Source organism: Canis aureus, chromosome 6, assembly GCF_053574225.1.
Source record: "Canis aureus isolate CA01 chromosome 6, VMU_Caureus_v.1.0, whole genome shotgun sequence".
NCBI classification, from domain to species: Eukaryota; Metazoa; Chordata; class Mammalia; order Carnivora; family Canidae; genus Canis; species Canis aureus.
Window position 1 is genome coordinate 41,437,357 of NC_135616.1, and position 24,935 is coordinate 41,462,291.

General features: G+C 42.0%; 1 long non-coding RNA gene across 4 annotated transcripts in view; it reads right to left on the reverse strand.

The window, feature by feature from the left end:
• Positions 1-220: 220 nt before the first annotated feature.
• Positions 221-24,935, reverse strand: part of LOC144315180 (uncharacterized) — a 28,099-nt gene continuing 3,384 nt past the window's right edge. The window contains exons 3-7 of one of the 4 annotated variants that reach the window (XR_013380939.1): positions 16,599-16,784; positions 11,254-11,421; positions 7,372-7,768; positions 5,023-5,170; positions 221-489 (exon numbers count right to left, since the gene is read on the reverse strand). This is a non-coding gene — a long non-coding RNA (uncharacterized LOC144315180). The remainder of the gene's footprint in view (positions 490-5,022; positions 5,171-7,371; positions 7,769-11,253; positions 11,422-16,598; positions 16,785-24,935) is intronic. The other 3 variants (XR_013380938.1, XR_013380940.1, XR_013380941.1) reach the window with 3 other exon arrangements.

Here is a 24,935-nt window from a genome sequence, read left to right on the forward strand (position 1 = left end):
GAATGTAGATGGTATGTGCACACATGTATGTGCATGTCTGCTGTGTGCCTGTGTGCACATGTGTGTATGTGTGTGTAGATACATATATATGTGCACACACGTCCCAGCCCTGATACATATACACATGTGCATCTGTGTGCACATATACACGTATGTATGTGCATATGTGTGCTGTGCACATGTGTGTCCATTACATGTGCGTGCATTGTGTGGCTGGGTAGTGCATATTTATGAGCATTGCAGTGTGCCAAGTGTGTATTTGGTGCAAAATTAAGAAGTTCCTCATAATCTCTTTCCTTATGTATTTATAGTTCAGGGAGATTCAAGACAGCAGGTGAGAAACAGCATAGATGTTAATAGGCCACCTTTTGTTGGGCATTCTCTACAAAGTGTCTCATTATTACTGAAAGTTCATGTTTATGAAGTCCTCAGATACTTCAGGCATTGTCCAAGCAACTGGTAACAAAATATGGTCTGTGTTTTCTTCATCTGTAAAAGTAAAGGGTAGAAGTGAATAAATTTTAGCCTCCTTTCTCTCTAAAGTGTTATGTTTCAAACACACATTTTTCTGAAGTACAACCATCATTATCAAAAAATCCTCAAGAAAAACAGCAGCCATGAGAAAGTTGCAGTGTGGAGCATGCTGACCAGGCTCCTGCAGAAATCAGTGAGGCTGAGGGTGAGGTAGGGTGGCCCCACTCGCCTCCTCCAGAGAAGCACTGGAAGACCATAAAGACTGGAGGTTGGAGGGACTCTGCCTTCACTCACTGACCTGCTTGTATGTTCATCCCCTCACTCATCCACTGTCCCATTCTCTCTTTTCCCTTCCACCCACTCTCCCATCCTTTCCTTCTCTCAGAGACAGGAAGAGATGCCCAGGTATGCCCGTGATGTGGAACATCCCTATCTTTTCTACACAGTGCTGGATCCTCCTGTGATCTGTTCCACCTACAGATTACTCCATCTTCCCTGGTGTCTTGCCACAGATTCACAGATGCCTCATTTCACAGTAAGGACGCCTGGGCTGGAAACAGGCTCAGTGACTCACCTAAAATCACACAGCTGCTTACGGCATAACCACCATGCCTGAATAAAGCTTAGAATCACTGCATCGTAGGCTAAATGACATCTCAAGGCTTCCCACGGTCCATTTGCCAGCCAATCTTTAGGCAAACACTGGAGCTGAGCTCAAAGTTTTTGCTTCTAAGCATGGAAAGAGCGAACAAGAGTCCAGACCTGGCTCGTTTCTGAACTATGGTCAGAAACCAAATCCCTCCAGTGATATTGACTGCAGGCCTATTGCATTTGTGCCTTAAAATCCTGTTTCTTACCTAATCTGGACTACTGGAATCGTATCTATCACCCACTGGAAATTCTACTGCATCTCTTAGCCTCACTCTTTAAAATGCATGTTTAATATCATCTCTAGAAATTACAGTCAGGGTTTAGAGGACTTCAGTTGTCTAATCTAACAATGTTCAGCAAAAAGTGATCAAGGTGATTCTTGCATGAGGTAACTGGTAACAGCAGCTTTCATGTGTTAGGTTCCTTCTAGAAACTAGGATAATTTCTAGAATAATTACTGACTGAATAATGTCTTGCTCCATGTGTATACATTTATATACATTTAAGAAACGGAATACTAACTTTTTTTTTTTAAGATTTTATTTATTTACTCATGAGGGACACAGAGAGAGAAGCAGAGGCACAGGCAGAGAGAGAAGCAGGCTCCATGCAAGGAGCCCAATGTGGGACTCGATCCCGGGTCTCCAGGATCAGGTCCTGGGCTGAAGGTGGTGCTAAACCACTGAGACACCTGGGCTGCCCAAGAATAGGAATACTAAATATAACTATTAAATATGAATATTCAGTCCAATCGATAACTAGTGATTTTATTTTTCCTTGGCATAAATGCCCTGATGTTTCCTGCCCTGAGCTGAACAAATTGCAGGGCTCCCTCCTCGCCACCTGACTGGACAAGTAAGCCACACATCTGAGTGATAGGATCTATGAAGAGCAGATTATCAGCTTGTGCCTAGGGAAGGCTGTGTCAGTCTTAAGGCACCTGCTCACTCTTGGGAAAGGAACAGCATTTTGCTAAAAATGCTTGAGCTCTTACAGAAAGAAGCCAGCTTTCTGCATAAATCAGTCTGGCTTCTAGGGCGAGTTAGAAAAATAATGCTAACTAGATCCATAATGAGTGTAGAGATTCAGGCAGGTCAAAAAAGAGCAGAAACCTAGCACAATGGCCTTTTAGAAAGGAATGGGCTATGAGCATTTGTTCTAAGTCTATAAAAAGGGTAATTACCTTGGCAAGTAGTTCATTTTCTGCCCCATAAAGGCAGCTGTAAATGGATTATAAATAAGTGATGGCTCATAATTCATTAAAAACAAGAATATGGGAACAGTTTTAAGGAAGCATGAGTTTTAAGGAGAACCTTCAAATTCAGCAAACTTTACAGAGTACTGGAGCAGCCCAACAACCCCCCCCCCAACTTGGCATTGAGATAAGCAAAAGGGGAACTTTCCTTCATAGGGGCTGGCTCTTCCACATGCGCTAGGCATGGGGCTGGGGCCATTCTTCCTCCCCAGGTGTGGGCAGAGCATTGGATTTGGCATCCGAACAATGAAAGCCAGTTTACTCCCTGGAATCTTGGGCAAATGTCCTTGAGCCTCAATGTCCTCAACTGCAAACTGGGATAATAAGAGCATCTGAGTCACAGAGTGGGCATGTGTGCTGCTTGTCTCATTCACTCAACAAATACATGATGTGTGATTGAAGCCTACCTTGTGCCAGACCTTGGGAGAGGTGCTGAGGATGCATACCAGGACCTGGCCCTTCAAAAATTCAAAACTTGCCTGAAACCAACTGAGTCGAAGTCTTAGAGGTGGGACCCAAGCCCCAGAATCTTTATAGGATTGGCAGGTGAGCTCAGGCATAGGGACTGCTGGTGTAGACAGCATAGGCAAAGCACTAAGTGAATGGAATGCACAGGGCTTCATGGGTGTGGGATAGGTCTTGAAGGACCCGTGAATGTTTGTCTGTAGAGGGAGCCCAGTGAACGAAGGCACGGGGCATTCATTTGGCTTTGAAGTTTGAAGTGGAGGAAGCCCAGAAAGCATTTGTTCCTGCCTGGGAACTGAGTTAGAGGTGTGCCAACAGAGGGACAGGAGTGCTGTACTGATGTGAAGTCAACAAGGGGGCCTGGGACTTTTCATATGTACATTGATGGGGCTCAGGACACACTACCCTAAAATATGGAGGATTAAATAGAATAGCAGAGTCAAGAAGGTCACTCTGATCTCCCCAGTCCACTCTGATCAGCCTTTCCTCCCTGAAACAGGTCATAAAACCCCAAGTAAAAGGTGTCCTCCCTGTACCAGGGACCCATCACCAGACTCCTGGAGATGGGGAATTTGGGACCAGGAAACCTGTACAAACAAACCCTGTTAAACCAGCCCTCATCTTCCTACTTTACTTCTTCACCACCCACTCCCATTTGTCTTGTCAATGCTTCACAAATCTTTTTTTTTTTTTTTAATGCTTCACAAATCTATTACTACCTTGTCTAAAAGCTATCAAAGCTTCTTGTTCTGTTTTAGACCCAGTGGGGACCCTAAGAGGGTCAAGGGGAAATTTTTAACAAAAAAAAAAAAGGAAAGTTTAAAAAAAAAAAAAAAGAAAGTTTTTCACAAAAGTCAATACCCATTCAAGATAAAAAGCTCGAGGGTAGGTGTAGAGGGATGTACATCAGCATAACAAAGGGTAAAAAGACAAAAGCCTGTGAAAAACTGAGAGCTCTTCCTCTGAGATCAGGAAGGAGACAAGGATGCCTATTTTTGCCACTTGTTCAACACAGTATTGTAAGTCCTAGCCACACTGATTAGGCCAAAAGCAAATGGAAGACATAAAACTGTCTCTATTTGCAGATAACATGATACTATAGATAGAAAACCCTAAAGACTCCCTAAGAAACTTTTAGAACTAATAAATGAATTCAGTAATAATTCATGATTTGGGGCATTATGCTAAATGAACTAAGCCAGACGGAGAAAGACAAACACAGAATAATATCATTTATATATGGAATCCAAAAAACCACCTCAACTTATAATGCAGAGAACAGACTAGTGGTTGCCACAGTTGGGAGTGGGGGGGTGGGATAAATGGGTGAAGGGAATCAAAAGGCCCACACTCCCAGTTATCAGATGAGTAAGTCCTGGGGAGGCAGTGCACAGCCTGGTGGCGGCTTTGCAAGGGTAATAATTCTTTACTGTAGCTTTGAAAGTTGCTAAGGGAGTAAATCCTAGAAGGTTTCATCACAAGAAAAGTAAATTGTACTATGTGTGGTGAAGGCTTGATTTCACAATGTATACACAAGTCAAATAATTATGCTGTATACCTAAAGTTGATACAATGCTACATGGCAGAAAAACTTTGTTCAGATCCAGCCAGGGAAACTCAGCTGGTGCAGGAAAATGTCTTCCTCCCCTGCAGTGTGTTAGCAAGACCAGTCAGACTCCAGAAACGGAAACTCCCACTCTTAGAGAAGCAGCTCTGGGTCCCAGGTACCATGAGCTCTATTCAGGTCACATACTCACTATGTTAACCTTGGGCAAGTTCCTTAACCTCTCTGTGCTTTAGTTTCCACAACTACAATGCAATCAAAACCAATTTCTATGTCATGGCACAGTGGTTCAGATCAGTGACCTACTAGTGGTAAAGCAACCCAGAGCAATGCTGGACACTCCACCAGCACTGAGTTTGCTGCTGTCATGTTGGAAGTGCTGGCTCCTTCCTCTGAGAGCTCCATCATGCCTGGTGAATAGTCCCCCTGTTTTTCCTAACATTTGTATTGCAGTTACTTATCTATATGTTCCTCTCCTGAGGCTGTGAATTGATCAAGGGCAAGGCTATTCTTACTTCTTACCTGACATAGGTCTGGGGTAAGGGCTTTCTACTTATTTATGGCATATGACTAAGTTTTTATTAATTTAATAAAATAAAAACTACTGAGGTACCTGGGTGGCTCAGTTGGTGAAGCGTCTGCCTTCAGCTCAGGTCCTGATCTGGGGTCCTGGGATCCAGCTCCGTATGGGGGCTCCCTGTTAACAGGGAGTCACTCCTCCCTCTCCCTCTGCTCCTCCCCCATGCATGTGTCCTCTCTCTCTGTCAAATAAATAAATAAATAAATAAATAAATAAATAAATAAATAAATCTTTTTAAAAAGGTAATTAATTAAAAAATAAAAATGAAAGCAAAGAAAGATGTTTTTAACACTCAGCAACAATCTTTCATTGTGTTTTAAAGACTGAAATTGGATTTTTTTTCCCGGTGTTGAGAAGGACTTGCAAATGCAAAGACATTTCAATTCCTTTGGTTTTTGCTATTAAAAATTTGGCCTTCCCTCTGGCATTTTCTTGCTGCAAATCCTATAAAATATTTAGTTTCCTAAGCACACTGAAGTTTAATCCTTGTAAAGAAACTTCCGTCTAGAAATGTCAGGCATAATTTATTAACTCCCTTTTCTTGCACACTGATAGTTACAGTTCTGCATTTCTAATTGGGAGTTGAGTTGCAAATACAATGAAGATATGGAAATAGACAAATCTCTTTGAAGGTACAGTTAAGGAGGTATTTTAGGATGATCTGCAACTGTAGTTGTGGCCTGATTCACACTTGGTTTCAGTTCACAGGGGCTCCTGCTGTCCCTCTTCCTGAACGCCCTCGCCCCAGATGTCCCAGAGGCTAATGCCCTTCCGTCTTTCAAGCTGAATGGGTGTAGACTATGTTAGTCAAAATATGCCTCTTTTGCATAAGGAGAATCTTGAGCTGTTTTTCTTTTAAGATTTATTTATTTATTTATTTATTTATTTATTTATTTATTTATTTATTTATTTATTTTAGAGAGCAAGAGAGAGTATGAGCAGGGGGAGGGGCAGAAGGAGAGAATCTCAAGCAGATTCTCCACTGAGAGTAAAGCCCCACATGGGACTCGACCCCATAACCCTGAGATCATGACCAGAGCTGAAACAAAGAGTCAGATGCTTAACCAATTGAATCACCCAGATGCCCCAAGCTGGTTATTTTTAAGAAACAGCAGACACAGGAGAAGCTCTGACAAATTTTGTTTTGTTTACTGGCATAGCCCAGGTACCCAGAGCAGCCTCCGGCATTTACTAGGTGCTCAAAAATCGTGGTTGTATCAAACACCAGCTACTCTCCAACTACTGCCAGTACCAACTGTTGATAAGACACAGCAGGAGGGAAGAACACAACCTTGACAGTCTTGTCTCACACAGAGGGAAGGAAAGGTCAGAATTTACAGACCATTTGAAGTTTGGTTTCAGGCAAGTCTCTCCAAGGGGAGGTGGGTGCAAATCAACTTCTAATATCTTTAAAAATACCTTTAGTATCTTAGTATCTTTAAAGCTATAATATTACATTTTATACATTTTTATTTGTTTATGTCATCTTGAAACTATGAGGTCTCTGGAGCCAGGCAGATTATCATTTATTTACAGCAATAACTGCATCAGTTCCCCACATGCCAATTCCTCTCTTTTTGGAGGTGAGAGCCAGGTGGGTGAGTCTGTGTGTACAACGGGACTCCTTGCATCACAGGAGAAGAACCCTGAAATTGTCAATCTGTTTATATAGGATGGCATGCACTTCAGCGGGCTGCCCACAAGCAGTTGGAAGAGGCGGATCCCCATGAATGGAAATAAATGTCTCCAGGGGATATAGAAGACAAGCTTCTAGGCCTTGCTTACAACCCCAGAATGTCTCCCTGTCTGGGTTTCATCCTCCCTTGAAATATAAATGCGTACCTCCAGAAAGCTGAATCTTTCTGGAGTTCTATGGCAGCTGCATGCCCATTAACTTCCAAGACTTATCCCTTCACCAGATTCCAGTAAAATTTGCTCAGAGGGGTGTCTTGGTGGCTCAGCGGTTGAGCATCTGCCTTCGGCTCAGGTCGTGATCCTGGGGTCCTGGGATCAAGTCCCACATTGGGCTCCTTGCAGGGAGCCTGCTTCTCCCTCTATGTCTCTGCCTCTCTCTCTGTGCCTCTCATGAATAAATAAGTTAAAAATCTTTTTAAAAAATTTGTTCAGAGAGCCTTAACTGTCAGAAATATGAAAATGTTTACTTCCCGACGTAGCCTTAATTGGGATTGGATAAGATCACGACAAGGCCGTCATGGAAATGAAGACCATCTAGACGAGAACAGGCAAAGACTATGTATTCAGAGCAAAGGAATCAGCCACCATCACCTACATTCAGCACAGACACAAAGAAAGGCAGAGGAGTGGGAAAGAGGGACTTCACAATTATTCATCAAGTGCTGGCGGCTTGAGGCTAATTATTACCGGAGTCACTGGCTTCGTAGACTGTTTGCTAGAGACAGGGAGCTGACTTCCTAGAAGTCTGATTTGTAGGCAGTAGGTTGGCTTCCCCTGCTGGTTACTGTTGATGATGACTCGTTCTTGGGCTGGCTGCTGCATATTGTGGGTCAGAGTTCTATTGTGTATGTTGTCCCGGCACTGCTCGTTGTATGTTGAGTCTGTCATGGTCTGGAATGGGTGGAGACGGCAGGGCAAAGATTTTGAAGCAAGGGAATCTCAGGCTGCAACCACTCTGTGGATGCTTCCCTTGAAGAGCTGGTTAATCTTTTGGGAAGTTCTTACGGTGAACAGTCAGGTTATCTGCTTGGAGCAGTAGAGTGATGTTAATGTCAACAGGCTGGGGGAGGGCAGACAGGTGGTTCTGGATTTGGTTGAACAAATTGAAGAGAAGGGAAGGGTGAGATTTTTCTAGTATCACAGATGTCCTCAATTTTAGCACCTCCCCACCCGCTCAGTGAGGCGTAGTGCTGTGATAGAAATGACACTATTCCTGTTTTACAGGAAACGGAGACTCAGAGTTTATATAAGCTGCCCAAGGTCACATTAAAATTATAGTAAAGGCAGAACTCAAAGCCAGCCCTGCAGGACCTGCCAACCTCAAAAATAAAATAGTCCCTTATCTTACAAGCAAAATGAGTATACTTAGGAAGAGCAGAGGAATTGCAATTGTGGCTGAGCAAAGTGTAGCAAACCAAAGGCAAGTCCGAAGAGACAAAGCAAAGGTCAGCTCTCCTTATTAGGTTTCAGGAGAAAATTGGGGAGCATTGTTCTGAATAAGACATCATTGAGAAAGAGGAAGAGGTTGTAGCAGTGTGTCCCTGGCTGTGGGCGGTGGGGGGTGCCCTCTTGCAGGGACAGATTTTTCCTTTTTTTTTTTTTTTTTTAATGCAAGTCTTACGTGGAAAGTGTCCTTCCTCCCCTACTGGCTTGCAGGCTGCCCCCTCAGGCCTTCCTGACTCTACGTTTGTTTGTTTTTTTAAAGATTTTACTTATTTATCAGAGAGAGAGAGAGAGAGAGAGAGAGAGAGAGAGCATGAGCAGGGGGAGGGGCAGAGGGAGAAGCAGGCTCCTCGCTGAGTAGGGAGCCCCATGTGGGAGTCAGTCTCAGAACCCTGAGATCATGACCTGAGCTGAAGGCTGATGCTTAACCCACTGAGACCCCCAGTGCCCCTGTTTTATTGTTATTTAAAGATTTATTTATTTTAGAGTGAGCAAGCCAGTGTGGTGGGGAGGAGCAGAGAGAGAGAGAGAGAATCCTAAGCAGGCTCCACACTACACTGAGTGCAGAGCCAGGTGTGGGGCTCGATCTCACAACCCTAATATCAGGACCTGAGCTGAAATCAAGAGTCAATTTCTTCACCGACTGAGACACCCAGACACCCCTTGATGAGGCTTCCCTTCTCATGTGCACACCCCAAAATCCCATGCTGCCTTCCATAATTGCAAATACCACCCAAGTCACCTCATCACTGCCATGCACACGTGTGTGATACGTACATCCATATGGGTGTTTTTTGGTGGAAGATGGGGGTGGAGTGGGCCTTGGAGGGACACAGAATAAGGACATTTCGAGTGTTTTCAGGGTGAACCCAGAACTGAACCTGCTCTTCATGTCAAATATTCTCTGTACGGAGAGAAGGCCCTTTTAGCTACTGAATCACAATTCTCCTTAATACATGTTCTTTCTACTTTTTCTCCCCCTTAAAAGTAATTGGCAAAGTATCTGGAGTCAATGTCGAGTAATTAAATGTATGTGATTCCTGGGAACCGGTTCAGATTTTGCAAGTGCTCGGCAGCTTTCAAGAACCATGGAAATAAAACTTCAGGCTGTTCCTAGATTTACAGTCTTCACAGTTTGTGGTCTGTGCTGCTGGCATTTTTACCAAGCTGGCACACTCTGGAGAACATCATTTTATCTTTTAAAAACAATTACAATTATAATTAGTACTGTTATTATTCTCTGCACCGCAGCAGGGGAATGCGGTGATCAGCCTCCAGCTCATCAACGAGAAATGCTGCCAGCACAGCAACGTTGGGGGGCCGGGGGGGCTCCGAGCTGAGCCCCAAAGCTCTGGGTAGGACAACTGTGGGCAGGACTGTGTGTTTGCTAGGAGCCAGCAAAGGGCGTGCCCCCCCAGAACCCCTGCAAGTGGCCCTTTTCTTCCTTTCTTCACTGAGAGGGTCGCCAACCATCCCCGTTGCCTTCCAATGCTGCTGCATGTTGGGATCAGCTGGGAAGCTCTGGCCGCAACCACTCCCAGGCAGTCCCTCCGCCTACCCCACTGCAGCCCCTGCAGCCTGAGGTCAGGCCAAGCTGGGGAAGAGAGGAGGTTTAAACTGGAGGAGGAGTCTGGGCTTTTTGATTGGGCTCTCCTGGCCTCAATGTTTTCATACCTGGAAGAGTAACTTGCTTATTACCTGAGAGACTAACCACATACCCAGTCCGTCTGCCTCAGGCTGCAGGGAGGGAAGTGCAGCTTCAGAGCCGGTGGGGAAGAGGTACAAGGGGTCTCCTGATCTGGCCTCGGTCATCCCAAAACCCAGTTGCAGAACCATAGAGTGAAGGTGGAGCTCGGAGTCTGAGTCCGATCCCTGGGTCTACGTGCTTGGTCATCATCGGTACTGACAGGGCAGCTATCCCAAAACAGCCTTTGCCTCTGCCTCTGCCTCTGCCCCCACTTGTGCTCTCTCTGTCTCTCTCTCAAAAAATAAATAAAATTTTTAAAAATGTGTATGTTTTTGTCCTGCTAAACTGTTATTGCAGTTTAATTTCCAGATCCAGCCAGGGACTCAAGATGGTTGAGGAAAACTATCTTCTCTCCTACAACTTGGACCAGAGAATCTGTGCCTCAGTTTCCCCTCTGTGAAATGGGGATAATTTGACCATACAGTTACTCTGAGGATCATATGAATGAATGAATATAAAGCATTTGAAACAATGCAGGAACATAGGAATAAACATTGGTTATTAGTAGTTATTAATTGATCACCTGGGAGCTTATTAGAAGTGTTGATTCTAACACTGGCCCCTCACCAGTGGTCCAGATTCATTAAGTGTGGGATAGGGACCAGAAAACTGCATTTTAAACAAATACTACCAAATTTTTTTATTAAAAGGGGTCTGAAGACTATTTTGTGGAGTGCTTGCCATAAGGGAATGTGGTGTTCATGGGTAAGATGTCTGTCTGGTTAACGGAAAATGAGGTGAGAAGGTTGGAAGAGGTGAATATAGAAACCACTTATACTATTCTGTGGTCAAGAAACAGAAACTATTTTAGAGATACAGCATCCCCTTGCTCCAGCCCTTCCCATCTCATAGGTAGGGAAACAGGTCTGGAGCCATAGCACCCACAGTCATGGCTGTTCCCTGAAGCCTTGAGCCACAATCATTGTGTCTTTTTTTTTTTTTTAATATTTTTATTTATTTGAGAGACAGAGAAAGAGAGAGAGGCAGAGAGAGCATGAACAGGGGGAGCTGCAGAGGGAGAGGAAGAAGCAGACTCCCTGCTGAGCAAGAGCCCAGTGTAGGGCTAGATCTCAGGACCCTCAGATCAGGACCTGAGCCGAAGACAGATGCTCAACCAACTGAGCCCCTCAGGTACCCCTTGATAGTTGTGTCTTAACTGCAAGCCTCTTGCTCTTCTCGCTCTGCAGGATTGGCTCAGAAGACATTCATTATCAGGGCAATCCTGTTTCTTTCACCAGGATCCAGAAAGTTGTCAGATTCTAAGTTGAGCTAGAATATTACAGTCAAATATGTGGAGATAAACAAAGACAGAAAAACAGGAACAGGCAAGAGCTCCATGTTCAGAGCTCATGATAGCAAGGGCTGCTGCTGTCACTCACCTTCTGGCAGGGACTCAAAGGCAGACAGAGGAGTGGTCGACCTTTGTGGTTGGAACAGGGATGGCTCTCAGGGTGCCCTGGCTGGAGGCTGTTGGCTGGAAGCTGCAGGACGGCTAACTAGAGGAGGGCATCCTATGTGATTGCTGATCTGGATTTCTCTGATTGGCTCTGAGCTGGAGGTAGAGACAAGGATTAAGAAAGCTGTCAGTTATTTATTTATTTATATTTTATTGAAATTCAAGTTAGTTAACATATAGTGTATTATTAGTTTCAGGGGTAGAATTTAGTGATTCATCAGTTGCATACAACACCCAGTGCTCATCACATCACGTGCCCTCCTTAATGCCCATCACCCAGTGACCCTCCCCCCATCCCTCTCTTGTCCAACGACCCTGTTTGTTTTCTAAAGTTAACAGTCTCTTATGGTTTGTTTCCTTCTTTCTCTCTTTTTTCTGTCCCATACGCTCATCTGTTTTGTGTCACATGTGAGTGAAATCATATGGTATTTGTCTTTCTCTATTTCACTTAGCATAATACCCTCTAGTTCCATCCATGTCACTGCAAATAGCAAGAATATTCCATTCTATGTATATACCGTATCTTCTTTATACATTCATCCATTGATGGACACTTGGGTTGCTTCCATATTTTGGCTATTGTGGACATTGCTGCTATGAACATTGGGGTGCATGTGCCTCTACAAAATCACTATTTTTGTATACTTTGGATAAGTATCTAGTAGTGCAACTGCTGGGTCATAGGGTAGTTCTATTTTCAACTTTTTGAGGTATCTCCATACTGTCTTCCAAAGTGGCTACATCAACTTGCATTCCTACCAACAGTGTACAAGGGTTCTCCTTTCTCCATGTTCTTGCCAACATCTGTCATTTCCTGACTTGTTCATTTTAGCCATTCTGACTGATGTGAGGTGGTATCTCATTGTGGTTTTGATTTGATGCCAAGTGATGTCGAGCATTTTTTCATATGTCTGTTAGCCATCTGAATGTCTTCTTTGGAAAAATGAGAAGTCGTGAACAGTCATGTCTTCTGCCCATTTCTTAACTGGATTATTTGTTATTTGGTGTTGAGTTTGATAAATTCTTTATATATCTTGGATACTAGCCCTTTGTCTGATATGTCATTTGCAAATATCATCTTCCATTCTGTAGGTTCCTTTTTAGTTTTGTTGATTGTTATTAATCATGTCTTGGCTATTTGGGGCCAATTGTTAAAGGCTTTATTGTTTGGCTTGATGGACTGTTTTTAGAGACTTCCGATGAGTCTGACTTGTAGGTAGTAGGTGGGCTTTCTGGGCTGGTTAAGTGCAGGTAATGGGTTGGTGTCTTCAGTGTGCCACTGCAGATCACGATCAGAGCTCTGTTCCCATATGTGATCTGGCCATTTACTCTATTTGCATATTCAGTCTTTCACTTATTTCAATCCATGTACTTTCACCATTCTCTCCTAACCCAGATTTTGTCATGAACTACAAGTTCTGATTTACATATCTGTAGTTTGGGAAATTAGGAAAGGGTGTTGTTTTTGGTATTCATGGTGCAATGTGTGTAGTGAAAAGGCAGACAAAGACTGAATCACAAAAATCCAGCTGCCTGGAGAAGGTTCAGCCTCTGAGAACTGCTGCATGCTGTTCTCATGAGAATAGTTGCAAAGATAAATATAGCTTTTTTTTTTTTGGATTAGTATCTTATTTATTCATTGTGCATTTTAAAAATACCTATATCACATAAAGAACTACTACATAACTGTAGACAGTGTGCATATATGTGTGAAACACCTAAGTAAAAATTATGATGGGTGGGTTGTCCTAATTTTTAAATAAATTAAAAATATTGAAATATTCTTCGCTGGAAAAAAAGCCCACCTGAAAGAAACTTTATCTGCAACCAAGAGATAGCTAATTATCTAGAAAAACTTAAGATTTTATCAGTCAAAGGATGAAGTATTCCTTAGCCATCAGGGAAATGCAGATCACAACTACAATGAGATAACACTTTACACCTCCTGGGATGATAACAACAAGTGTTGGAGACAATGTAGGGAAATTGAAACCCTCACACTCTGCTGATGGGAATGTAAAATGTTGCACCTCCTGTGGAAAAATCAGTAGGTCCTCACAAGGTCAGACACAGAGTTATCCTGGGTCTGGGAAAGTCTGCTGCTAGGTATCTACCCAAGAGAAGTGAAAATATACATCCATATGATAACATTATATGAATGTGTATATAAAGTTTATTTGTAGTAACGGGAGACTGGAAATGACCCAGAAATCCACCAAAGACGCATAGATAGATGAAACACCATGCGCCTTTGTAGTGTAGGTGACTCGGGCTGAAAGGGAGCAGAGTGATTATACACACAGCAAGGGTGAATCTTGAAAACACTGTGTGACAGAAAGAAGCCATTCACTGAAGACCACATGTCGTATGATTCTATTGGTGTGAGATATCCAGAGCCAGCAAATCCATAGAGATGGGAAGTAGATTAGCAATTGTCTAGAGCAGCAGACCTGGGGAGAAATGGGAAGTGACTGCTAAAGAATTTTGTTTTTTTCGGTGTTCTAATATTGATTGTGATGGTTGCACAACTCAGGGAATATAATAGAAACAACTGGATTGCAGATGGGTGACTCATAATGTGTATGAACTGTATCTGCATAAGAGTCATGAAAAAGATGACAAATTAGCACCATTTTGCTTGGCTGTAGAACAACCCTTCTGGTTAAAGAACATGACATAAATGTTAAGGCTTTAGAGAGAACATATATATTACTTTATCATTTTCATAGTCATTTGCACAGAGGTGTTGAGTACTAACAGATTTGGTGAAAGCAAGTTATATGAAGGGGATTTACGTGAAGTAGGAATTGGTTGAACCACATACATATTTCCTACAAGTCTCCAGTATATGTATCTTTTTTATTCACTAAGTCAGAATTTTTGGATCATGTATTACCTGTCTAACACCATTTTAGGTGCTGAGGAATAAATAGATAAATGAATATATATCCAGCATAAGGAATATAAATATATATAAATATAATACCTATCTATATAAATATTTACATATCCAAGTATGAAGTCCTAGAGAGTATAGTCAGTGCTATGGGGCACATAGAAGCACATGTACATGCTGTCAAGGAAAGCTTCTGATTCAATAAATAAAAACATACTCACATGACCCTATTGCTTAACTAATAGGATAATTTGGGGGCAAGCAGAAGGGTTTTCCTAAGCATAGGGATGCATCTGGGTGTCAGGGAGGAAGGGCACTGGAAACCAGAAAATTTTGCCCCCAGTGATGTCTGTCTTTCTTTCTTTCTTTCTTTCTTTCTTTCTTTCTTTCTTTCTTTCCTTCTTTCCTTCTTTCTTTTCTTTTCTTTCTTTTCTTTTCTTTTCTTTTCTTTACTTTTCTTTTCTTTTCTTTCCTTTTCTTTTCTTTTCTTTCTTTCTCTTCTTTCTTGATTTTATTTATTTGAGAGAGAGAGAGACCCCGAGAGAGCACTAGCAGAGGGAGGAGCAGAAGGAGAGGGAGAAGCAGACTCCCCGCTGAGCAGGGAGCCCAATGCAGGACTCAATTCCCAGGACTCTGGGATCATGACCTGAGCCGAAGACAGATGCTGAACTGATTGAGCCCCTCAGGCCCCCTTGACTGTTGTTTCTGAACCTCTCTGCCTGCTCCTTCTCTCTCTCTTTTTAAAGATTTTATTTATTTATTTATTTATTTATTTATTTATTTATTTATTTATTTATGAGAGAGATGGAGAGAGAGAGAGAGAGAGAGAGAGAGAGAGAGACAGGCAAAGACACAGGCAAAGGAAGAAGCAGGCTACGTGCAAGGAGCCTGATGTGGGACTTGATCCCAGGATCTCGGGATCACACCCTGGGCCAGAGGCAGATGTTCAACTGCTGAGTCACCCAGGCATCCCTCTTTCTCTTTCTCTATCATCTTCTGCTAATTTATCCACTAAAATAAGTGTGGTTTCTAAGTTCACAGATCCAGCCACAGAGACCATCTATTTTCTTTTTATCCTCCATCTCCCCATCTTCAATCTCAAATTGCCTCCATAACAGAAAGTGTGCTAAGCATCTTTCAGCTGCAAGTAACAGAACACCCAGCTCAGAGTGACCTAGATCTCCGCCACTGCCTGTGTGATTTATGGACCAGTGTCATCGCTGTCACTCAGAGGCTTGCTGGGAAAGCAGAATCTCAGGTGCCACCCAGACCCCGTAAATCAGAGCCATACTTAACTAGACCTTCAGGAGGTTGGAATGCATAATATAGTTTAAGAAGTTGCCTAAATGATGAAACAGATTCATTGTCTTTTGTAACAACATGGCCCAGGACTGAGGCCCCCATCTGGTGATTCGGAGGCTTGGTGGTCACCAGTGTCCCTCCTCTGCATCTCTGTCCTCCTCTCAGGCTTCAGGACATCTTCCCAGGATTCCCATCCTTGTGCAGTAAACATCCCATAGCTGGGGGACAGGGCACTCATCTTTGTGCTCCTTTCCAGGAGAGACAAAGAAAGATCTTCCCCGTCTCCCCTTAGTGGGTTTCCCCTCCTGGCCGCTGGCAGATTGTGTAGCACACCTATTCCTAAATCAGTCACAGGCAAAGGGATGGGATTGTCCTCGGTGACAGACTAATCAGTTCACTCCCAGATCTGGGACTGCCCTACTTTGTCCAGAAGCACATGTTGCCCACTCTCTGGAACAGAAGTGGGCTCTGAGAGTAAGAACCTTGGGAGGAGTGGGGCTGGGCGGTTGCCCCTAGCATCTGTCCTTCCAATCCAGCAGCAAATACCCATGTAGGCAACACGTGTGCATGTGCAAGGCTCTTTAGTGTGATGTGGTAGTGGTGGAGGCGCTGGTGCTCAGATGGGGACATGTGAGTTCTCTGGCCATTACACATCAGTTTCTCAGCAAGCTCCATGTAGGGACCTGCTCTGGCAGGCTTCACCACCCCAGCCAAAAGTGATTTCTCCTGAGATGACCAGGATGAAATGAAAGCTTATTGGAGCCAGTTTTGGGACCCCTGGGAGAAAAGTGGTGAAACGGTCATAATGTGTTTTGGGATGATGTAAGTCACCACAATGGGAAGCTGGAAGTTGTAGTTCTCATTTTAGTTATTCTGTATAATCGTAGTCAAAAACCCAAGCACTGGATTGATACATAAAATAGTAACTAAAATATATTGAACAGGCACTGTTCTAACATGCTATGCAGGAATTAGGTGATATAATCACCACATCATCCCTTTAAGTATATACTATTACTACCGCCAGTTTACAGAAGAAAAACTGAAGTAGAGAAAGGAAAAGAACTTGCCTGAGGTAAACCCTATAAGAGATGGAGGCAGGCTTTGAACCAAGAAGGTCTAATGCTAGGGCTCCTGTTCAGAAGCTTTGCAGCAAATGAGAATCTGCTGGCTCTCATGCACGTCCACTTCTACAACTGGAAAAATCACAGGTTGACATGACCGCCAGCAACATCCTGAGAGTCCATGATTATCAGCTGAGGAAAAAAAAATCCATAAATGATGTCCTTCTTTTGAGCAAATATTAGCCCACACAGAAATTCATTTCTGAATTATAGACCCAAAGGAGTGCTCTGCCCTTTGATTTTACTTCATTCATCCAGTGATGTTATACTTTATGAATAAGCTCAACGGAAGGAAATGTGCTCATTATGTAATAATACTATTCATCGGTTTAAACACTTGGTGATCGCCTATAAAACCCTCACATTTATATATCCCAATTACTGAATAATAGTACAGGGGAGAAAGTATTATAGCTAAGATAGTCACAGATCAGTACCTCTAGATGCTCATGTGCTGGTTTTTAGTATCTACCTTAGGATGTGACCTAATGAAATATGAAGCTAATGTAGTCAGCACTCAAAATGGTACTTATGGTTTGTTTCATTATCCTTGGGTTGTTTCTGAAAGAAAAAAAATTAGTTATCTTTTTATGGTTATTCAGTAAGGATGATAGCAGCTTTACTATATTGGCTCAATAAAGATTAATTTTTTTTGCTTAAAGTGCTTAGAGTTACTTAAAGTAATAGCATATAATTCTTGGATCTTACTTTTTTCTAAATCAGTTCATTCATTCTATCATCGCCAGGAGTCCTTCCTCTGTAGCGAATTCAAATGGGCAGATATGAGGTAAGTTGCAAAATGTATGGATTTTTAAAATACTAGAGGATCTATTGGCTCACAGGAGAGAATTGTTAAAGTATTAATTCATCAGTGTCTACAGATCTCATCAGAAGAAAATTTTATTGTCCTCAGATTTTAATTTAAAAAACTTAAAACATACATGAAGTATGTGTATACCTGAATTTTCCATTAAGTAATGTTAATACTGGCATACCAAAGAAAGAATATTTGCCAGAATTGCATATGAAAATCATCTCACTTAAACTGGGGATTAGAAGATGGTGGCAGAACGGGAGAATCCCAGGCTCACCTTATCCCATGAACACAAGTAGGTAACAATCAAATCATCCTAGATACCCCAGAAATTGACCTGAAGACTATCAGAACAAACTCCACAACTAAAGGGAGAGAAGAGACCACATCAAAGAAGGTAGGAAGTACAGAGATGTGGTTTGGGAGAGAATTGGACCATGAATGCTGTGGGGAGAGGGAGCCATGTTCTCAGAGAAGAACAGGAAACTAGCACTCACGGGAGCTCATGGGGAAAATGAACCCCCATAGCAATTGGCTTGGAAAGCAAGAGGGGCTGAATTTCCTGAGTCCTTGCAACCAGTGGGGCTTAAAGCTTGGAGTTCTAAAGTCAGCAGGCTTGGCTAAGATAGAGCCTGGAGGGCACTGTGCTGCTCTTGGAAAGCAGGCAGGCCAACAACGCATGGACATACAGCATGGAAATGGCAACCCGAAGGAAAAAATCAACAAGGAAACGATAGCTTTGAATGACACACTGATCCAGATGGATTTAACAGAACATTCCATCCTCAAATAGCAGAATATACATTCTTTTCAGGTACACATGGAACGTTCTCCAGAATAATTCACATATTAGGCTATAAAACAAGCCTCAACAAATTCAAGAAGATTTAAGTCAAACCATGCATCTTTTCTGACCATGACACTATGAAACTAGAAGTCAACCATAAGTAAATCTGGAAAGACCATAAATAAATGGGGGTTAAATAACAACCTACTAAACAATGAGTGAGTCAATCAGAAAATAAAAACAGAAATTTAAAAAGTACATGGGAACAAATGAAAATGAAAACACAATAGTCCAAAACCTTTGGGATGCAGCAAAATGGTCCTGAGAGGAAAATATATAGCAATACAGGCCCACCTCAGGAAGTACGAAAAATCTCAAATGAACAACTTAATCTGACACCTAAAGGAACCAGAAAGAGAACAATAGACAAAATCTAAAGCCAGCAGAAGGAAAGAAATATTAAAGATTAGAAGAGAAATAAATGATATAGAAACTAAAAACCAATAGAACAGATCAAAGACACCAGGAGATGGTTCTTTGAAAAACCCAACAAAATTGACAAGCCTTTAGCCAGACCTATCAAGAAAAAAATAAAAAGGACCCAAATAAATAAAATAGCAAATGAAAGAGAAGAAATAACAACCAATGCCACAGAAATACAAGCAATTATAAGAGAATATTATGAAAAATTACATGCTAACAAACTGGATAACCTAGAAGAAATGGATAAATTTCTATAAATATATAAACTACCAAAACTGAAATAGAAAGAAATACAAGATTTGAACAGAGAGATAACCAGCAGAGAAATTGAATCAGTAATCAAAAAACTCCGAACAAACAAATGTCCAGGGCCAGATGGCTTCATAGGCCAAGTTTACCAAACATTTAAAGAAGAGTCAATACCTATTCTTCTCGAACTACTCCAAAAAATAGAAAGGAAGGAAAGCTTCCAAATTCATTCTATGAGGCCAGCTTTACCCTAATACCATAACCAGATAAAGACAGAAGTAAAGAAGAGATCAATAGGCCAATATTCCTGGTGAACATAGATGCAGAACTGCTCAACAAAGTATTAGCAAACCAAATCCAACAATATGTTAAAGAAATTATTTACTGAATCAAGTGAAATTTGTTCCCAGGATGCAAGGGTGTTTCAATATTCACAAATCAATCAACATGATATGTCGCATCAATAAGAGAAAGGATAAGAACCATATGACCACTTCAAAAGATGCAGAAAAAGCATTTGACAAAGTACAATATGGATTCATGATAAAAACTCTCAACAAAGTAGATTTAGAGGGAAAAACCTCAATATGCCAAAGGTCATATATAAGAAATCCATAGCCAACATCATCCTTAATGGAGAAAAACTGAGAGTGTTTCTTCTATGGTCAGGAACAATACAAGGATGTCCACTCTTACCACTTTTATTCAACATAGTACTAGAAGGCTAGTCAAAGCATTCAGACAACAAAAATAAATAAAAGGAGTCTAAATCATAAGGAAGAAGTAAAACTTTTACTATTTGCAGATGACATGATATTATATATAGAAATCCTAAAGGATCCACCAAAAAAAAAAAACAGCTAGAATTGATAAATAAATCCAGTAAAGTTGCAGGATACAAAATCAATGTAGAGAAATCTGTTGTATTTCTGTACATCAGAAAGAGAAATTAAGAAAGCAATCCCTTTTACAACTGTAACAAAATTAAAAAATACCTAGAAATATACTTAAGAGGCAGAAAACCTTTACTCTGAAAATTATAAAACATTGATGAAAGTAATGGAAGATGACACAAAGAAATGGAAAGACATTCCATGCTCATAGATTGGAAGAACAAATACTGTGAAAATGTCTGTACTACCCAAAGTGATCTACACATATAATGCAATCCCTATCAAAATACCAGTAACATTTTTCATAGAATAGAACAAACCTAAATTTTATATGGAACCACAAAAGACCCCAAAGAGTGAAAGCAGTCATGAGAAAGAAAAGCAAAGCTGAAGGCATCACCATTCTAGACTTCAAGTTTTATTACAAAGCTGTAGTAATCAAGACAGTGTGGTATTGGCATAAAAATAGACACGTATATCTATTCTATGGAACACAATATAAAACTCAAAAATAAACCCACAACTATATTATTTATTAGTCTTCAACAAAGCAGGAAAGATTTCAAATGGGAAAAAGTCTCTTCAACAAATGATGTTGGGAAAACTGGACAACTACATGCAAAAGAATGAAATTGAACCACTTTCTTATACTATACATCAAAAATAAACTCAAAATGGATTCAAGACCTAAAGCCATAAAAATCCTAGAAGAGAACACAGGCAATAATTTCTCTGACATCAGCTGTAGCAACATCTTTCTAGACATGTCTCCTGAAGCAAGAGGAACAAAAGCAAAAATGAATTATTGGGACTATATCAAAATAAAAAGCTTCTGCACAGTGAAGGAAACAACCAACAAATCTAAAAGACGATCTACTGAGTGGGAGAGGATATTTGCAAATAACATACAAGATAAAGTATTAGTATCCAAAATATATAAAGAACTTCTACAACTCAATTAAAAAAATGAGCAGAAGACATGAACAGACATTTCTCCAAAAAGGACATACAGATGGCCAACAGACACATGAAAAGATGCTCAATATCACTCATCATCAGAGAAATGAAATCAAAACCATGATAAGATACCACCTCACACCTGTCAGAATGGCTAAAATCAACAAGAAATAACAGATGTTGGAGAGGGTGTGGAGAAAGGGGAACCCTTATGCTCTGTTGGTGGGAATGCAAGCTAGTGTAGCCACTGGGGAAGACAGTGTGGAGTTTCCTCAAAAAGTTAAAAATAGAGCTACCTTATGACCCAGTAATTGCAGTACTGCATATTTACATGAAGAATGTGAAAACACTAATTTAAAGGGATACATGCACTCTGGTGTTTATAGCAGCATTTTTTACAATAGCCACGATGTGGAAGCAGCCCAAGTGTTTATCAATAGATGAATGGATAAAGATATATATACACAATATATATACACAATAACATGGGTGGATCTGGAGAGTATAATGCTAAGTGAAGTAAGCAAGTCAGAGACAGACAAATACCATATGATGTCATTCATATGTGAAATATAAGAAACAAAGCAAATGAGCAAAGGGAAAAAAAGAGAGAAACCAAGAAACAGATTCCTAACTCTTGAGAACACACTGCTGGTCACCAGAGGGGAGGTAGGTAGGAGGATGGATGGAAGAGGTGATAGGGATTAAGGAGTGCACCTGTTGTAATGAGCACCAGGTGATATATGGAATTGTTGAATCACTGTATTGTATACCTGATACTAAGAAAACACTGTATGTTAACTAGAATTAAAATTAAAACTTAAAATATAAATTATAATAACTAAGTTTTCATTTGAGTGGAGGCTTTCTTGCCGTTAGAGCTTCTCTAGGATTAATTAATACTTAGCAAGGTACAAACTAACCAACCAGTTCTTAATTATTTACAGGTTGATGAAACTTTCTAGAGGCTCCTGATTTTGTTTTTTCCATGATTAGGTGGTTCATTGCTCACTGGAAGCATGTTTTGCAAAAACTGGAAGTTTGATACTACATAAGGCAAGCTAAGATTTGGTATATCCCCACAATCTAGGGCATACACTGGAAAACAGACATGAAATAAACCCATGAGTATAAAACCAGGGATCCTTTCTCTTTTTTTTTTTTTTTTTTAAATTTTTTAATTTATTTATGATAGTCATAGAGAGAGAGAGAGGCAGAGACACAGGCAGAGGGAGAAGCAGGCTCCATGTACCGGGAGCCCGATGTGGGATTTGATCCCGGGTCTCCAGGATCGCGCCCTGGGCCAAAGGCAGGCGCCAAACCGCTGCGCCACCCAGGGATCCCCCAGGGATCCTTTCTGAAGTAGATTTGCTTCACTTAGCTCAATCTTGATGGATTGGTCAAGATGAATTCAGTGTATTGATAGTTTCCAGAGTTGGAAAGCTTGACAGGTGCCATGTTGAGTGTGAAACTTCTTTACAAGCTGGTTGGCTGCTTGATACCATTGTTCTGCTTTATCAGATACTTTATGTGATGTCTCTCATCCCTCAATTTACTCAGTGCATTTGCTTCACTCCTGCTGAGCGTGGACCCAGATGTCAGCCTCTGGAGTTCATGAGCGGTCTCCATGTGGCTTCCATGGGGTCCGTTGTCCTTCTTCCCCAGGTCCTGTCAGCCGCAGTTCAGACTTGGTCTAAGAGTTCCTGTCCAGGTGTGGCAGGGGCACCACCTTGGGTCTGTCAGTGTGGATGCAGAACCTGCAGCCACCTCCCTTCCCGTGCTGAGCCCCTTGCTGGCTTCCCTGGCGGCTGAGCCAGGCCCATGTGAAGGATGGGTAGCAGAATATGCCTCTCTGCATAAGGGTTAATTTGAGCTGATTATTTTGGGAGACAGCAGACAAAGGATAAGCTCTGGAAGTAGAATAGAAGTTACCCTTTTGTAAGGGACTGGACAGCTTCAAAGACTATGTCTCTTCCCACGCAGGAAGAGAAGGATGTGTCCATGTCAGGACGCGTGCACCAATGCAGAAAACATGACTCAGATCTGTGTAGCTAACCTCATTCTGTTTACATACTTTCCCTGTCACCTGCCCAGAACTGGCTCCCCCACACCTTTTCTCTCTTCCACCTAGCTGAAGATGGTGTTGCAGCCTGAATTGTGAGCCACCTCTTTGATAGGTACACATTTCTCCCCAGGCATGTCCCATTGGCACATGAGGTCTATGTATTAGTAAACTTCTTTTTGGGGTTTTTCTCCGTTAATCGTCTTTTGTGGCAGGAACCACAGCAGAAAACTTAGAGGGTTTACCTTTTTTTAAAATATTTTATTTATTATTCATGAGAGAATAATAAATAAAACACAGAGAGTAAGGCAGAGATACAGGCAGAGGGAGAAACCACTTTTACAAGCCAACCAGCTTGTAAAGAAGTTTCACACTCAACACGGCACCTGTCAGGCTTCCTATGGGGAGTCTGATGCAGGACTTGATCCCAGACTGCAGGATCACGACTTGAGCCAAAGGCAGACGCTCAACCACTGAGCCACCTAGGCATCCCAATTTAGAGGATTTAAAGGAAAGTGGTTTCCCCTCCTGTACCCGAGTATCTCCATCCCTATACTACCTTCCCTTCCTCTTTCTGGGCTGTCAGACAGTTCAGACTGCCTACCTTCCAATGGACTCACACTACTGCTGAGAAATTCTCTGGTTTCTGGATCACTTCCTAGTATATTTCCTCATTGCTGATCCATAACATTGTCCATATTCTGTGGACAACATCCACAAATCCTTCCCACTACACTTTGTAAAAACAAGTTCCTCCCTCGTGTATAATATTCTGCTCTATATAAAGTTTTTGGTCTCTATCTCTTCTCAGTGGTGAAAGACTTTGAAAATGGGTAGCTGGTCTTACCATCCCAAAGCCCCCAAGAACTGTGAAGAACGCTTGGCACATGATATCTCCCCAAAACCCCTGCACTAAGAGATGTGACTGAACGTTAACATGGTTTCTGGCAGCCTAAGGTCAGCATCCCTGGGACAACCCAGCGCCCCCTTGAGTTCCAGCCTGGAAAAGCGTGGGGCTCTGAAAAGAATTGACTGTTCATTCTAGCCAACACCTGGCGATGGGCCCCTGGCCTCCCTTTCTCATGGCATTTGCTATAAAAGGCCCGCAGTCGTAAATCCCTTCTCTGTCCCTCCAAGGGATGTATATATCTCCTGTGACTCGGGGGTGTCTTTCTCAGGGACCCAACAGCCATCAGGAAGGACAGGGTCTCTGCCTCCCGTCTCTGTGGGAGGACGGACTCTTGACTCTGATCATTGCCAGCCAGCAGACACAGCTGCCTAATCACATTTACACCAAGCTACGCTTTGTCATTTTTCAGTTCTGTGACTACTTGCATCCCTACCTGCCTCCTCATCCTCCCCTTAAAATTCCCAGTCATGTCTGTGTAACTCAGAACGGAGTCCTCCTTTCCCTTGCCATCAGCAGTTACTGAATGCTGTTTCCACTGCTTCAGCAGACCTCCAGCCTGTTGATATCTGACACCCTAGCACGGGCTATGGGCAATAAGGTGTGACACCTCTCTTGAGTCCCTGAGAAGAGCCTGCAAGGCCAATTCGGGATAGAGGAGTGTGGGGGCTGTGCATGTATTCATTCACTCATGCCTTGTTTAATCATGCCCCAGGCACTGCAGTGTGCGATGGCTCCCACAGAACTGCGTGGCTCGTAGAACCACATGAGAGGAGGACATCGGACTCCCAGATACAACTGCTCCCACCACAGCACTTTCTGCAGTCACCTAAGTGTGGAGGATTGATGGAAATTGGTCAGGCTGATAGATTTGTTCACAAAGGTGTTTTATGGCATTAGAAAATTTAATATATTCTTTACATATTGATGGAGGGTTGTTAAATCTCATTGCTAATGGTTTTGTAACGTAAATGCCAAGTGAGAAGAGGTCATTTGCACCTGCTTTCTGGATTTGCAGTTTCACAAGATTTTTTTTTTTTTTTTTTGGTTGGTTCAGTGTGTGCTGGTGTGCTGTTTTTTGTTGTGTTGGAAACAGTCTTCAGAGAATCCCACTTTAACCTCGCAGAATGA